Source organism: Lepidochelys olivacea, assembly GCF_965140295.1.
Source record: "Lepidochelys olivacea isolate rLepOli2 genome assembly, chromosome: 3".
NCBI classification, from domain to species: Eukaryota; Metazoa; Chordata; order Testudines; family Cheloniidae; genus Lepidochelys; species Lepidochelys olivacea.
The window spans coordinates 169,423,966-169,437,856 of record NC_140413.1 but is presented as its reverse complement, the minus strand read 5'-3'; positions in this window follow the sequence as shown (position 1 = coordinate 169,437,856).

Here is a 13,891-nt window from a genome sequence, read left to right as displayed (position 1 = left end):
AGGGGCCACAGGACCTGGCAGAACCCTGCTCACAAATAGAAGACAAGGCCAGGGGAGGGGAGGGAGAGGGACCTGGAGGGTTCCCAGCAGTTGCAGTTCCCAGCACAGCCTGAAGGAAGGAGATGGCAGTGCACAGGAAACTCCATGCAAGCCCAGGACCCAGCATCAAGCTGTTTCTCCCTCTGGATCCCTGGGCTCTAAGAGGGTAGGGTCTGTGAGTGTCTGGGTCAAGGGCAGGGAGCTAGCAGCTGGTCTCTGGGAGAGAGGGAGTGTGAGTGTTTGGGCTGGGGAGGCCCCGCAGCGGGCGTCTGGGGGGAGAGGGTGTGTGAGTCATCTGGTGGGGGGGGGCTGCAGCTGCGAGGAAGGGGATATGAATATCTGGGCTGGGTGGGCCATGGCTGGGCTCTGGGGTGTAGGGGGTGTGCGTGTCTGGCCCCCTGACTAGGCTCTGGGGGAGGGAAGGGGGCAGAGAAGCAGGAACTGGGAATTGTCATAGGGGTTTCTTTAACTCTATATTCCTGGGGGAGTTTTTTGTGTGTCTGTATTGTGACAGCCATATTTGCTGACAGGTATTTTGAAATAAATTACCAAAATAATTGAAACTGGCATGATTATATAGTGTTATTTTGACCAATAAAATTTGCAGAATTTTAAAATATGTGCAGAATTTTTAATTTTTTGGCGCAGAATTTCCCAGGAGTAAGTAAAGCAGACTATCCTCTCCCCTTATGTTGAATTTTCAGTAAGAGCTAGACATTTATATACTCTAAGGGTTCTATTTGCCTATTGAAATGCATGCCTAACTCCTATTAATGTTAATGAGAGGAACTCACAGACATTAACGGGAGAATAGACCCAAACCCAAAAGAGTAATAGGATCATCAGATTAGAGCACTGATATACCATGGTACCTGCAACACAACCAAATGTGATTTCAATTATGAATGGAGGTAAAAGCCAATTATAGGAGACCGTTTGAGTCTCAAATTTAAGTATTTAAAGAATCTTTTTCTCCCCTCTTTGGTTCTATTTGTTCCAACTTCTGGATTCTTTCTTTTACTTTAGCATTAACTTCACATTTAATAAAAATGGTCCACACATATTTTGATTGTTTTAACTGTAGCATTCAGAAAAGTACAGTGCTAAAGTAAACTGCCCCAGGAATGTATTATATCTTGTAATCTCTTAAATCTGTTACCAGGTTTTGTAACATACTGTAGGTAGATGTTTTGTTTTGTTTTTTGGTGGTATTTTTTGTGGGGAAGATCCATGGAAGCATTTCCTTGTCACTGAATGAATGCCTGATAAAATGATGTCAGCAAAGAGTATGAGAATTAAAAATAAGTTTGACAGCATTAAACAGCCTTTTGTTGTATGGGTCAAATTCTGCTCTCAGAAGAAAGTCTAGTCCCTGGATCCCAGACATAGGAAAACCAATGCCGTGTTGATGTGCAGTGGGCGCAGGATTTGTGGGGGCTACACTACTTAAAAGGCACACTTTGCTCTATGGGTCCCAACACACCCTATTTAAGGGATGTGGGAGGGGTAGAGGTCATGGACTTGCTGTAGTGTGTACCACTGGCTGTTGCCTCCTCTTGACTGGTGGGGATTACTGCAACTTTACAGCCTTACTGCTACCCCTCTGTACCCTAGGAGCTGGAATTCTTCCCTGCCATAGGCCCTGTAGAACCTCTTCAGGCTCAGCTACTATTTAGATCTAGGTTACAGCCTTGTAAATATGGCCTTCAATGAAGTTACTTCTTATTTAAAATGGTGTGACTGAGTGCATAACTTGGCCCTATATAAATATTGTGTCTGAGTCCCTCCATGAACAGTGCTAGCTTCTGTTAGTGCAACCCAGACCGTGAGTTCCTAGGGAGCTCCAGCCATCAACTAAAGCTGCCCAGCCATGGCAGAAACCTGTTGGAGGGAGAATGGCAGCAGGACTATCACCTGCCCTCCAACAAGGATGAGTAGCTCCTGGGTGCAGGGGGGGATGTAATTTGTACCTCCCCTTTCCTCTTGTGTCCAAGGAGATGAATCTGGCCCACTGCATCCAGTTAACTGTTGCAGTGTGCTGTCCAAAATCCTACATCCATCCATTATATACCTAGGGTGGATTGATTTATAACTTTTGATTGATTTCCAAAATATAAACTTATACAAACTTGTAAGAATCTGCCAAATGAGCTAGAAACATTAGTGTGGCATTGGGATACAGGGAAATTTCTAAGACATGGTACAGTCAGGAGCTGAACTTTGAACAAGTTTTGATAGTCAGTTTTGCTATGGTTCATTATGATATTTTAAGAAAATTTCTAAAGCAGTTTGAATGTTTTAAGAAATATTAAAAAAATAAAAAGCAATGCTCTTTTATTACAATACAGCTAGTTTGCTGTCCTTTCCTGTAAACCACAAGGTTCATTAATGCTTGGAACTGTTTCATTTATTACAACTGTTTTTAATGTAATTTTCCTGACCAAGTGTAATTAGGGAAATCTTTTATTTACTTTTTTCCTTTCTTTGCTTGTTTTAAGGAGAGGCTTTTTCCCTATACAGTATATATACTTTCTTACAGAGCTTTCTTATCTATTTTTATAAAAATTGATCTAACAATGTAAAGTTAAATGCTCTATGAGCAAAGCTACATCTCTGTTAACCAATCTAAAGTGCTGTACTAATGATTAAGGGCCGGAACCTACTGCCCCTACTCAGGGTCTGATTCTGCCACACTTCTTCATGTTGAGTAGAACCTTACTGCACAAGTACTTCCACCAGTTTCAGCGAGACCACTCACAGAACAAGGTGCATGACTAACAGTGGCAGAACTGAGCCCTCAGTGAGCAGTCCTATTGACTTCAATGGGACTTCTCCCACAAATAAGGGATGCAGGGTCTGCCCCGTAATTGTGGTTATAGATTATAGTTCCCTTCATCTTAAATGATATCAAACTTGTTTGCTGGTGACTATAAACTAATAATTAATCTTTCTTAGTGAATTCAAATACTGTATTGAATTATGCTGTTAGCCAGATTATTAAAATGTGTTTATTTCACATTGTAATTCTTCTTTCATTAAAATATATAAAAATATGGGCTTGTGAATGAGTATTTGTATGGAGAGAGCACACCGCCACCAAATTTTATATGAGTGTATTAAATATATAGTATGTAGCATTTTATTCACATACTTTTATACTGCTTGTATACCACTGTTACACTCGATGCCTTGTTTCTTTTGTATAAAACTAATATGTAGAGAAACTGATGTTATCATGTATAAACAATGTCACTGTAATTTGAGAAATGTCTTAACCAGATTATTTCTAGTACAGAAGGTTTTAAATGCCAGGTCAGTTTAACATAGCACATTTTCTTGAGCGGTTAAAAGTTGTCCCTCTTCCTTTCTCAGCTGCATCCCAAGAAACTTCTTCACATGATTGTTTGTACTTAACAGACTGTCATGTCTGATGTTAGTCACATGATGTTAACCAAAGAACCAGCCCTGTTTCTAATTCATTGGACAAATAACTTTGGGGCTTGATATCATAGAATTACTGAAGTGACAATATGGATCTCATTGAACTAATATAAAATTGACATATCTAAATGTGATTCACCGCTGGGAATAGAAGATTTTTTTTTCTGACTAGTTGTACATTATTGTATCTGTATGTGTGTGTTAATCAAATGTGCCCACAAAGCAAACAAAAATACAAATAAACAGTGCAGACATATTTTACCCATTTAATGCCTGTGTCAGGAGTGTACAACTTCAAGAAGCCTGGTAATTTCAAGCCTATTCCTGTCTGAAGCCCTGATAGCATAATGTAGCTGTATACCTGTACTGCCCTTACCAAGACAAATCCATATCATACTAAACATACATCTGGTTAATATTCATAATATAACAAAACCTCCAACCATTATGTTTCCCTTTTAAATTCTTTTCATTAGATGATTCGTCTATAAAGTTACAGGGTTTTCATCTTCCATTTTCTTCTATCATTGCAAATTGTTTGCACTTCCTTAACAAAGACTTACAACAACAAAAGCAATTTAAGAGAACATACCATACTTTCCAAGTCTTATTCAGCACATGAAAAAGAATTTTAAATATCAGACTATAAAAATGACAGAAATTAAAATCAGTACATTCTGATCAAGAAACTGACAGCCTTTCAACCCATAATTCCATGAATTAACCAGAAGCCTTCTTGATTAACTTTTTTGAAGTGAAACATCAATGCCCAATTAGTGATTTGGGGTTTTCCCCCCTTCCTAAAAAGGGCTATCTTTTTTTTGACACTAGAAATGGAAACATAAAGAACTCTTCATCTTTATGCTTTGATCTCCAGCTAGAAACAAGGACTCTAAACTGATGCCTGAAACTGAATTTGCCCTTTATTATCAGACTTTCTTGCCCATCTTTTCCTTTGTTATATTTTAGGTCAAATAAACAGAAATTAGCATTCTCTGTAAATCAGTTTGTTTTATATTCTGACAGTAACAAAAAATGAATGACTCCTTTTTCAACTACTCACATGATTTATTAGATATTTAGGACTTTGAAAAAGATATTGTCGAGATGAAGACTCCTTTTCTCATAGCATTTCAGCTGGATGTAGACAAAAATGGAGTTCTAGCAGTGAATGTGCAGCTCTGCATATCATGTATCAAATTGTGGGGTGCTAGTAGTATTTTATGTTGGAGAAGGATTTATAATTAAACGTCAAGCTGTATCACAGTATCTCAAATTGAGTGTTGTCAGAAATTTCTTGTTTTGTTTTCCTTTCCTTATCATTAGCGAGTTAAAAACTACTTTACAATTTGATACTTGCTTACAGTAACCCTAAACCTCTCCAATGTGCATAAAAAGTTACTGCTGTCAAGTTGTCTTTTTGTAAAAAGCAGAAGAGGTTCCAGCATGTCTGTTGCTGCTAAAATAGACGTTTCCTGGTTTCAGAAAAAGGGTTTACGGAAAATTTCCATCATGTATTTGTAGGTATACCCGTACCCATAAACACACACAACTCAAACTCATCAATTAGCTGTGAACGGGGCCATAAGATACAGTTCGTGTAGATAGGACAGCTTTAAGGCTGTTATTCACATGCTTGAGACTGTGTAGTTAAGGATTTATAATTTTTGTCTACCTTCTCTCTCTCTCTTTGTGTTTCTATTGATCACTATGTAAACCATTTTTGCTAAGTCCTGGATTTGCATGGGTATCCTTTGTTAATTAAAAAGCATTCAAGGAATCCAACCTTTCACATCTGAACCTTAATCGCTGGAAAATATTTGAAAGAAAAATGCGTTGCAGAAGCTAATTAGGTTTCTTTTACCTTGGAATTCACTGGGTCTTGTGTAAAGAACCCCACTATTTAGCAAATAGTACTAGCAGGCTGACAGTTCTATGGAGTCTGCGTTTTAGGGAAAGGATGAGATCTTAATTTCCTGAAGTTGAATCTGGACACAACGCACCCCCTTTTGTGCTATTTCCGAGCTTTTTAAAGAGTTCCCTCAGTTCCTTTTGGAAGCTCTCATAGGCTCTGCCTGTGTCTTGAATCTTCTAACTACAGAATTTTTAAAGCCCAGTGGTACCGTATATCCTCCAAATGCAAATAAAGGGACATTCAGGTGACTATTCTGATTGCCCTCCAAAAAAGGCTCCCATAGCATTTTGTAGACCTCATCTAGATGTCTGTGAATTTATTCTACCTACAGATTTCACAGAACAGCTGTATGCTTAACTTATAGGAAGTTTTTAAAAGACAGAGTTAAATAACCTAAGCTAGTTGGGGTTTGGCTCAAACATTTTACCGATGGTTATACTTTCAATAACACACACACACACAAGTGCTCTACAGCACTCTCTCTAGTGATTTTTTTATGCACATTAGAACAAAACTTCTGGAGCCATCACGATAGCTCTGCTTTAGAAAGTGTGGGAGTACATACTTTTTAATCATGGGGTTCTACCAAAACTACATACATGCAAAAAATAAAACAAAACAATTGATTAGTTAAAATGTTTAAAATGAAACAAAAACAAAATTTTCCCTACCCAAAAGATAGGAAAACTTAATATAGGGAGCCCAGTCATTCTCTCCAGTTCTGCAGGTGGAAATGGCACAATCCTGGCAGCTTGGGCCAGGAGAGAGTGCAGAAGGGGGAAAGCGTCTCTGCTGTACCATTCCTCATTTCCCAGACCCCACAGCATCATCATCTCAGCCCACAGGACTTCTGCAAGTATGTTAATGTTGATCTTGTCAGTGTTAATGCTGAAATTTTCCAAAACTTGTGTGAGTGCAAGTGGCCTGTTACTCCACATGAAGTTTGGTGCATGTTTTGGGATAAAGAGCTTTTCAGAACGACTATGAGTCCTGCCCAAGTCCTCTGCACAACCTAGCCATCAGACATCCAATACCTTTGCCGGAGAAGGCAAATGTAAATGCTTTCCCCCAGCAAATGAGGATGAGGAGGGCTTAGGAGCAAGAAGGGGTTATAGAACCAAGTGGTGGTGGTGGACCTTGGAAAGCAGACCAGCAGCCAGTGGGGGAACGTAGCCCTGGACCATTATAGAGGATGATAGTCGGCAACGTTGCAGGTGAGTAGTGTATGAAAAATTAGTAGTAGAAAAAAGTATTACAAATACTAAACATACAGTAAGTAATGTGGTTTTTATTAGATCACACAGCTGGTGTATCAACCAATTTTCACAGCTGGCAGGGGGATAATGTGCTCAGTAGGACATGTGCATGGGATGGGATTGTGCATTGGTTATTGGCTCCCTTCCTTTTTGGCATATGGAAAGAAAAGAGGACAGGTGGTTCAAATTGCAGCGTAGCTTTCTCATGCCTCCAGCCATCCAGTATAAGAACAAACTATTATCATTATTGTATTTATTAATAAAAGTTTGGCCTTGGGTCCATAATTGAACATAATCTGTGACATAAGATCTACAATGATGTGATCATGTGACCCATTATATTCCTGTAAGTTAAGTATAAAGAAGAAAGAAAATTTAAGATGCTCTGAAAATATGTAAGGTGGAGAATTGGAAAAGTTTCATGATGCAGTGAATAAAAAATTCAGTATGAAAGCTGTTGGTTTACATGTGTTCAATTTAAATATCTTCATCACTGCCGCGAGCGATGATCATGAATAGGGTGTGTATTGTCCTCCATGGACCAAGTTCTGCCCTCAGTTACATCTGTGCATTCTCCTATGGACAGTGGGATTACATGGATGTAACAGAGCAGAATTACATGGTACTGCTCATGATCATTGAATACCTCTGTGTACAGTACTAGCGATAGCTATACACAGATCTTATCAGACACAACTTCGTTTACTTCTGATAAAATTACAGATATACCTTCTATTTGGGAAAGGATTAAACTGTCACACAGTTTTATTCATGTGATGGATTCCAAGTTAGTCTTTTTAAAATAGCAAATTACTTGGCTCCAGATACTCTGGTGAATAAGGGCTATTTAGTATTTTCTTGCTGTCCAAATTTGTAGCATACTCTTTTCTCTCTAGTGTTTGGCTTTTTACACTCCACTGGGTACAGTTGTACTTTAATGCTTGTCACTTGATATATATTATATATTTAATTTTACTTGTAAATTTATACCCCTCCTTCCCAAAAAATAATAAAGGAGATGCTACATTTTCTTGCCTAATTATTTTGAATAGCTAGTTTTCAACATGGTAATCCTAAAAACAAATTTATTTTTGGATCAGCTTGAAAAACATTATGATGGAAGGAAATAAATGAGACTAAAAAAGATGCGTGGATGAAATCAAATGTCATCAGCTAAAATCATATAATAAATAAATTGACTATTAGATAAATTATTTATTAAAACAAGACCTTAATAGGGTTATGTGTTGTGAGCATAGTTTACAGTGATTTGTTTTCCACTTAATTAGAAGCCTTACATTTCATCTTATTAATAATAAAAATTCTCTTGTCAAAGTGGGTAAGATCATATTGACACTAAGATGTACATTTTTAAGGCAGGAGTGAATATTGCCTTTTAAATAATTTCATTACACTATGCAAAAGGCCATATTCTGCTCTCAATTTTGACAGTAAGAAAAGGAGTACTTGACGGCTGTTACTCTGAAACCTGTCAATTTTGACAGTGTAAATCCAGAGTAGTTCCTAACACAGCCTAGGGCCAATATGCCTTGCGCCTATTGGGGAGTGACCACTTCTACAGCTGTAATAGTTCAGTCTCTATGGCCCATTCAGTCCTCATCCTCTGCTGTGAATACAACCAAGTTGAGAATTCGGGGGATAGACAGGTTTATGTAGCATCTTATTTCAAGCATGCAGGAACTCAACTGCACTTCACAGAAGCAAAAGTTTACTATGAAAATCGGAACAAGCATCATGATGGCTTGCTAGCTAATATATACTGTAATTTCTAAAAGCTGTGTATATCCTTTAAAATGATTTGAAGATGCTAATCTAGTTCCTTCAGGAATACTGATATGATGTGAGCGTGGCGTGGGCTGTCAGTTTGAGCATGGAAATGGGAATAGGAGCACCTCAGTTCTAATGCCAGCTCTGACACTGACTGGCTCTCAGGTAGATTGCTTTAGCCCTGGTTCTGCTCCCATTGGCGGCAATGGGAATTTTGTCAATGAGAACAGAATGCCAGCCCTAAATTCCCTGCCTCAGTGTATTTATTTGTAAAACAGAAATAATTATACTTTCCTATCTCAAAGGTTAATAACAAGAGAGTCTGTGAAGTGTTTGTACATGAAAGCTAATGTATAAGTGCTATTATATAAAAAAGTAGTGTATATCCTACATTTACTTATACCTAAGAAGACACAATATAAGTAAGCTTAATTTCCACCATGTTAAATAGATCAGTATAGGATCTCTCAGTAATCCTCAGTATAATCAAGAATCATAAATAAAATTACTGTATAATTCCTACCATGTTAATTTGGACAGGTTTTTATCTTGAAGCCTCCTGCCTGTAAGGAATCCATCTAGACCTTTATGGAAAGGTCCTATAAAAATAGGGATAAAATCAACACAAATGTAATTGGGTTTGACAGAAATTGCTCTTAAATACCTATAGAAAGACAAGTGTTGTTGTCGCCATGTCGGTCCCAGGATATTAGACCAATAAGGTGGGTGAGGTAATATCTTTTATGGGACCAACTTTTGTTGGTGAGAGAGACAAGCTTTTGAGCCCCACAGAGCTGCTCTTCAGATCTGGGAAGGTATTCAGAGTCTTACAGCTAAACACCAGATGGAATAATAGATTGTTTAGCATAAGGAATTAACATGTTGTAAGAGACCATTGCAGGTGAAGTGGGCAGTTAACGCCTCTGCAATGACAGGACAAAGGTTTGGCAGGTTATAAATTGTTGCCATGAGCCATGAATCCATAGGCGTTGACTCCGTGGGTGCTCCGGGGCTGGAGCACCCACAGGGGAAAATGGTGCGTGCTCAGCACCCATGGACAGCTCCTCTATCAACTCCTCCCCCTCCCCCAGCACCTCCCTCCCACCAGCAAGCCCTGCTGATCTGCATCTTCCCTCCCTCCCAGCACCTCCCACCCGCTGTGGATCAGCTGTTTCGCAGTGTGCGGGAGGAGTGAGGGTGGGTCACGCTTGGTTTAAGGGGAAGAGCAGGGGCAGGCAGAGGCGGGGTGGGGTGGGGGCTTGGGGGAAGGGGAAGAGTGGGGGTCACGCACCCCCCAGGAAAGAACACAGTCAGTGCCTGTGCATGAATCCAGTGTCTCTATTCAGGCCATGATTTTTAGTGTCTAACAAAAAGTCAGGAATGTGAGCTCCCAGGCTCATCTTTTGAAGGTGCTGTGCAGCTCTCCTTGGAGGATGAGGACTCGGAGGTCAGATATGGAGAGATCGCTTTGGGAAAAGTGTTCACCCACAGGTGATCTGGTGTTTTTGTCTTTTATCGTTTTTCTGTCTGAATTCATTCAGAATGTTGTGGTTGGTTTCACCCACCTAGTTGTTGTTTGGGCTTTTATTGGGTCTCTGGATGAGGTACACTACATGTTGCTATCAGCATGTCTAGGACCCATGGATCTTGAGAGGTGAGTTGGGGAAAGGTTTATTGAACATCGAAGTAGTGGAGCTATTTCTGCAGATTTTGCATCTGTTGTTATGGCGTGGCCTGGTGCTTTTCCCAGACCTGAAGAAGAGCTCTGTGTAAGCTAGAAAACTTGACTCTTTTACCAGCAGAAGTTATTCTCACCCACCTTGTCATTCTTTCTATAGGTTTTTGACTTGGATGTCTACAGCTGGGATAGAATTCTCTATTCAGTTTTACGCACTGCTGCAAAGAGTGTATACAATGATTAACATTTTAATTAAATTCTATGTGACTTCCCTCAGAAGGGGTCTTCCAACCCTTAAACATTAAAAATAAAAATTGCTGATTATTCTCATGGGGCTAGATCAGGCATAGTCAATTATTTTTTGTAAAGGTCCAAATTTCTTGGTCAAGGTCCAGACTCCAGAGAAACTAATAAAAAATACTAATGATAATAAGTAAAGAAAAAGCACCTGGCAGTCTGGATTGGCCCATGGTTTACCTATTGACTTCCCCTGGGCTAGACTGTTCTGTGAGAATTGTTTCACAGAAGGGCTGTCTGCACAGAGCTCTTCCCTTTCCTGTGCTTGGATCCTAGGGAGAATACTTTGGGAGTTGGGGGGTAATACAGCATGGAGTGGGGGCTCCAGTGGAGCTGCACTACCGGGAAGCAGGAGGAGATAGGGGAACTTTGAGGCTAATTTGAGGGCAGAAGCTTCCAGATGATCCCCTGATATCCAAATATGCTAGAGCCCAAACTGGCTAATCTCTCACAGAGATTTTCTCCCCGCCTCCTTCCAAGTGTCTTCTGCAGGATGGGGTGATCTGGCCTGAGGCAAAGACTTTTACTGGTAGAAATATTTTAAGGAATAGATTTTTCTCTTGGTCTATATCCTACCCTATCTAATTATGCATAAAATTTCTCAGTAAGTTTTCTCAAAGGGTAGATATGCTGCATAAGATCTATTACAACAAAAGTGTGAAGTGCAGAATACACTTAAACTGTTCATTGTCATTCTAGGTAATCCAAATTAAATGCAATTTGCAAATGCAGCAATCAAAAGAACAAAAGCTATAAAATGATGCAATGAAATTTACAATGCATATCTCCAGGAACACTGCACGACAAACATTTATCGAGGGCATGAAAAGTAGAAGTGATACAGTATATAAATATTTTACACATTTTTTTAAAACCTCAGTTTAAAATGTCATGAAGGTCTGTATTTGCATCTCCTTCACTTTCACCTATCTATGTTACTGTTTGTTATGGATTTTTGAGCAAGACCATGGGCAGAGTCTCCTCTGGCTACTCTGCTAGGTACAATGTGCCCTTTAATAATAAACAAAATGCTTTCATTTCTATATTGCTTTTCATCTGAGGATCTCTAAGCATTTTCCAAACACTAATTAACCCTCAAAACACCCTGGGAAGTAGATAATGAATATACAAAGATCATTTCACCCACCCCACAATGCAGCCAGTTCTAGTTTGGACCATAGAAGCTTCCTAATAGTATACAGCAGTTCTGCATAACAGTTTGGGGGAAGAAGTGATGAAACATATCACACCAACTGAAATTTCAGGGGGAATATAGGTTGGTAAATGGAGTTGGAATTTAGCCAGAGCATTGGAGTTAACAAGTCTACTCTTATAAAACACGCCAGGGGATCTTTAATGAACACAAGCAACCAAGATCTTAGTATTACATCTTATTCAAAAGATGGCACCTCCAGTGTTCCCTATCATCATCATTCTAGAGCCCTGATTCCAGGCTGGCTGAAAGACGAGTGCCACCTACTGAGTCCCCAGTATCACTTTCTGCAGCACCAACATAGATGTGAATTGGCCTTTAGGAGGAGTAGCTGGGGCCTGTACTTTAATAATAACCCTCTTATTAATACTGAGGAATAGCTCCTTAGTAACTTAATAGGTCAGACACAGATGAATGGTTAATTTGCTTCCTTTGTAGCCTGGAAACCCTGTTTGTTCCCAGAATGATTTTATATCAGGCTGTTGCCCGGACAGAGTATACCTCAGGAAAGATCTCTCTAGCCTTGCTGCTTCCCTTCTGGGAGGAATGATGTTGTTTCCATGTCCATAAAGCTCCTCTCCCCAAAGACTGTCTGTATATTTGAGATTATTACTTCCAACTTTGGAGAGCATGTGGCTGAAGAAAGAGGTCTTGCCAGCATAAAACAGAACAGAGTTGATTTTATTGCGTCCCACTGGTACTGGAATTGTCTTTCTTGTGGTTTAAAGGATTCTGGCAAGCTGTCTAAGCCCAGAATGTAAGTTACATTTTATTTTATTTATTTAAACACCACCTGCAGTACAAGATAACCTTACTAATGGAAACAAAAGCCTTCCTAAAAGCATCGGACTTTAAAATGTCAAACTTTAAAATGATCTTGTATTTTAAAAAGGGGTTTTAATAATTTAATGATAACTTTTTAATTGTGTTTAAACCTTCCTCTGTAGAACTTGCAACTGAAGCACTGTGCTAGTTCCTGAGAGCCAGAAAGACTGTAGAGTGAAACTGACTTGACTGTTTTCATTGTCTAAAATGAGTGAAGTGCAAAAAGTAAACGAATTCAAATGAAATTTTTTAAATCAGTTTTATTAATCTAAATTAGCAGAATAACAGGGGTCAGGAATTGATTGATTGATTTCACGATTTTTAACCTGACAATAAGCCGGTAAAATAAAAAATATATACACACAAGGGCTGATTCTTAGTTATGCTAAGGGCCCTTTACACCATTCTGGCAGTGTAAAGAGCCTTAATGATTTACACCCACTTTAGGGTCCAACCTTTGCATCACCATGTTTTTTATTCTGCACGATGATGATTAATTAATAATAATAATAATCATGTTTATTATAGGAGTGCATCAGAGCCACCGAAGAATGGGGCTCCATTGTTCTGTTACCCGCACAAAATTCCCTGTTACTCCCACACTCTAGGGCACCCACCTTTACCCAGTTCCTAGGGCTCAGGTGTAACCCTGTTAATTTAGGCACCCATCCTCACCCTTCCGTGGGCTCAGGGCATAACTTTACACTCTGCGGGGTCTTTAACAGTGAAAGAGCCTTACACAGTAATATCCTACTTAACCTCTATTTATTAACAATTCCCCCCACCCAAAAATGCATACACTAAACATACAATGCTCACCTCTCCCATTTCTTGATGGCCAGTCAGGATCAGGTCATCTGGGGAACTCCAGTTTCTGCACAGTGTCATTGGCAATGTTGAGATCTGGCAGCTCTGATCTTGGGAATGTGTGCCTGTGTCCTGGAGTTGGTTCCCAAGAACTTCCTTTTGGACCCCAGTTTATATAGTGAAACTTGAGTCCTGCTTAGCTGTACTTTAACCAATTGTTTTACTGAAATTTTACTTACCAATCCTAACATATTGTAACAAAATGCTCTAACCAATCCTACCCCACTATCTTAATTAATTTACACCTAGCAAAATTAATTGTTTCTGTCTGTTACATAATCAAAGAACCAGACTGAGACCATACAGATAAACAGTAGAGAAGTGAGGACCATAAAGACAAAACAGTAAAGAAATGGGGATTTTACAACCACAATTACTGATAAGTGATAGTATTCTGTCTGGCAAGCAATCAAACTAAGTTTTCTTTAACCACCTTAAGATCTGTTTCTCTATCTGGTGATGGTAGGGTGACCAGAGAGCAAGTGTTAAAAATCGGGACAGGGTGGGGGGTAATAGGCACCTATATAAGACAAAGCCCCTAATACCAGGACTGTCCCTATAAAATCGGGACA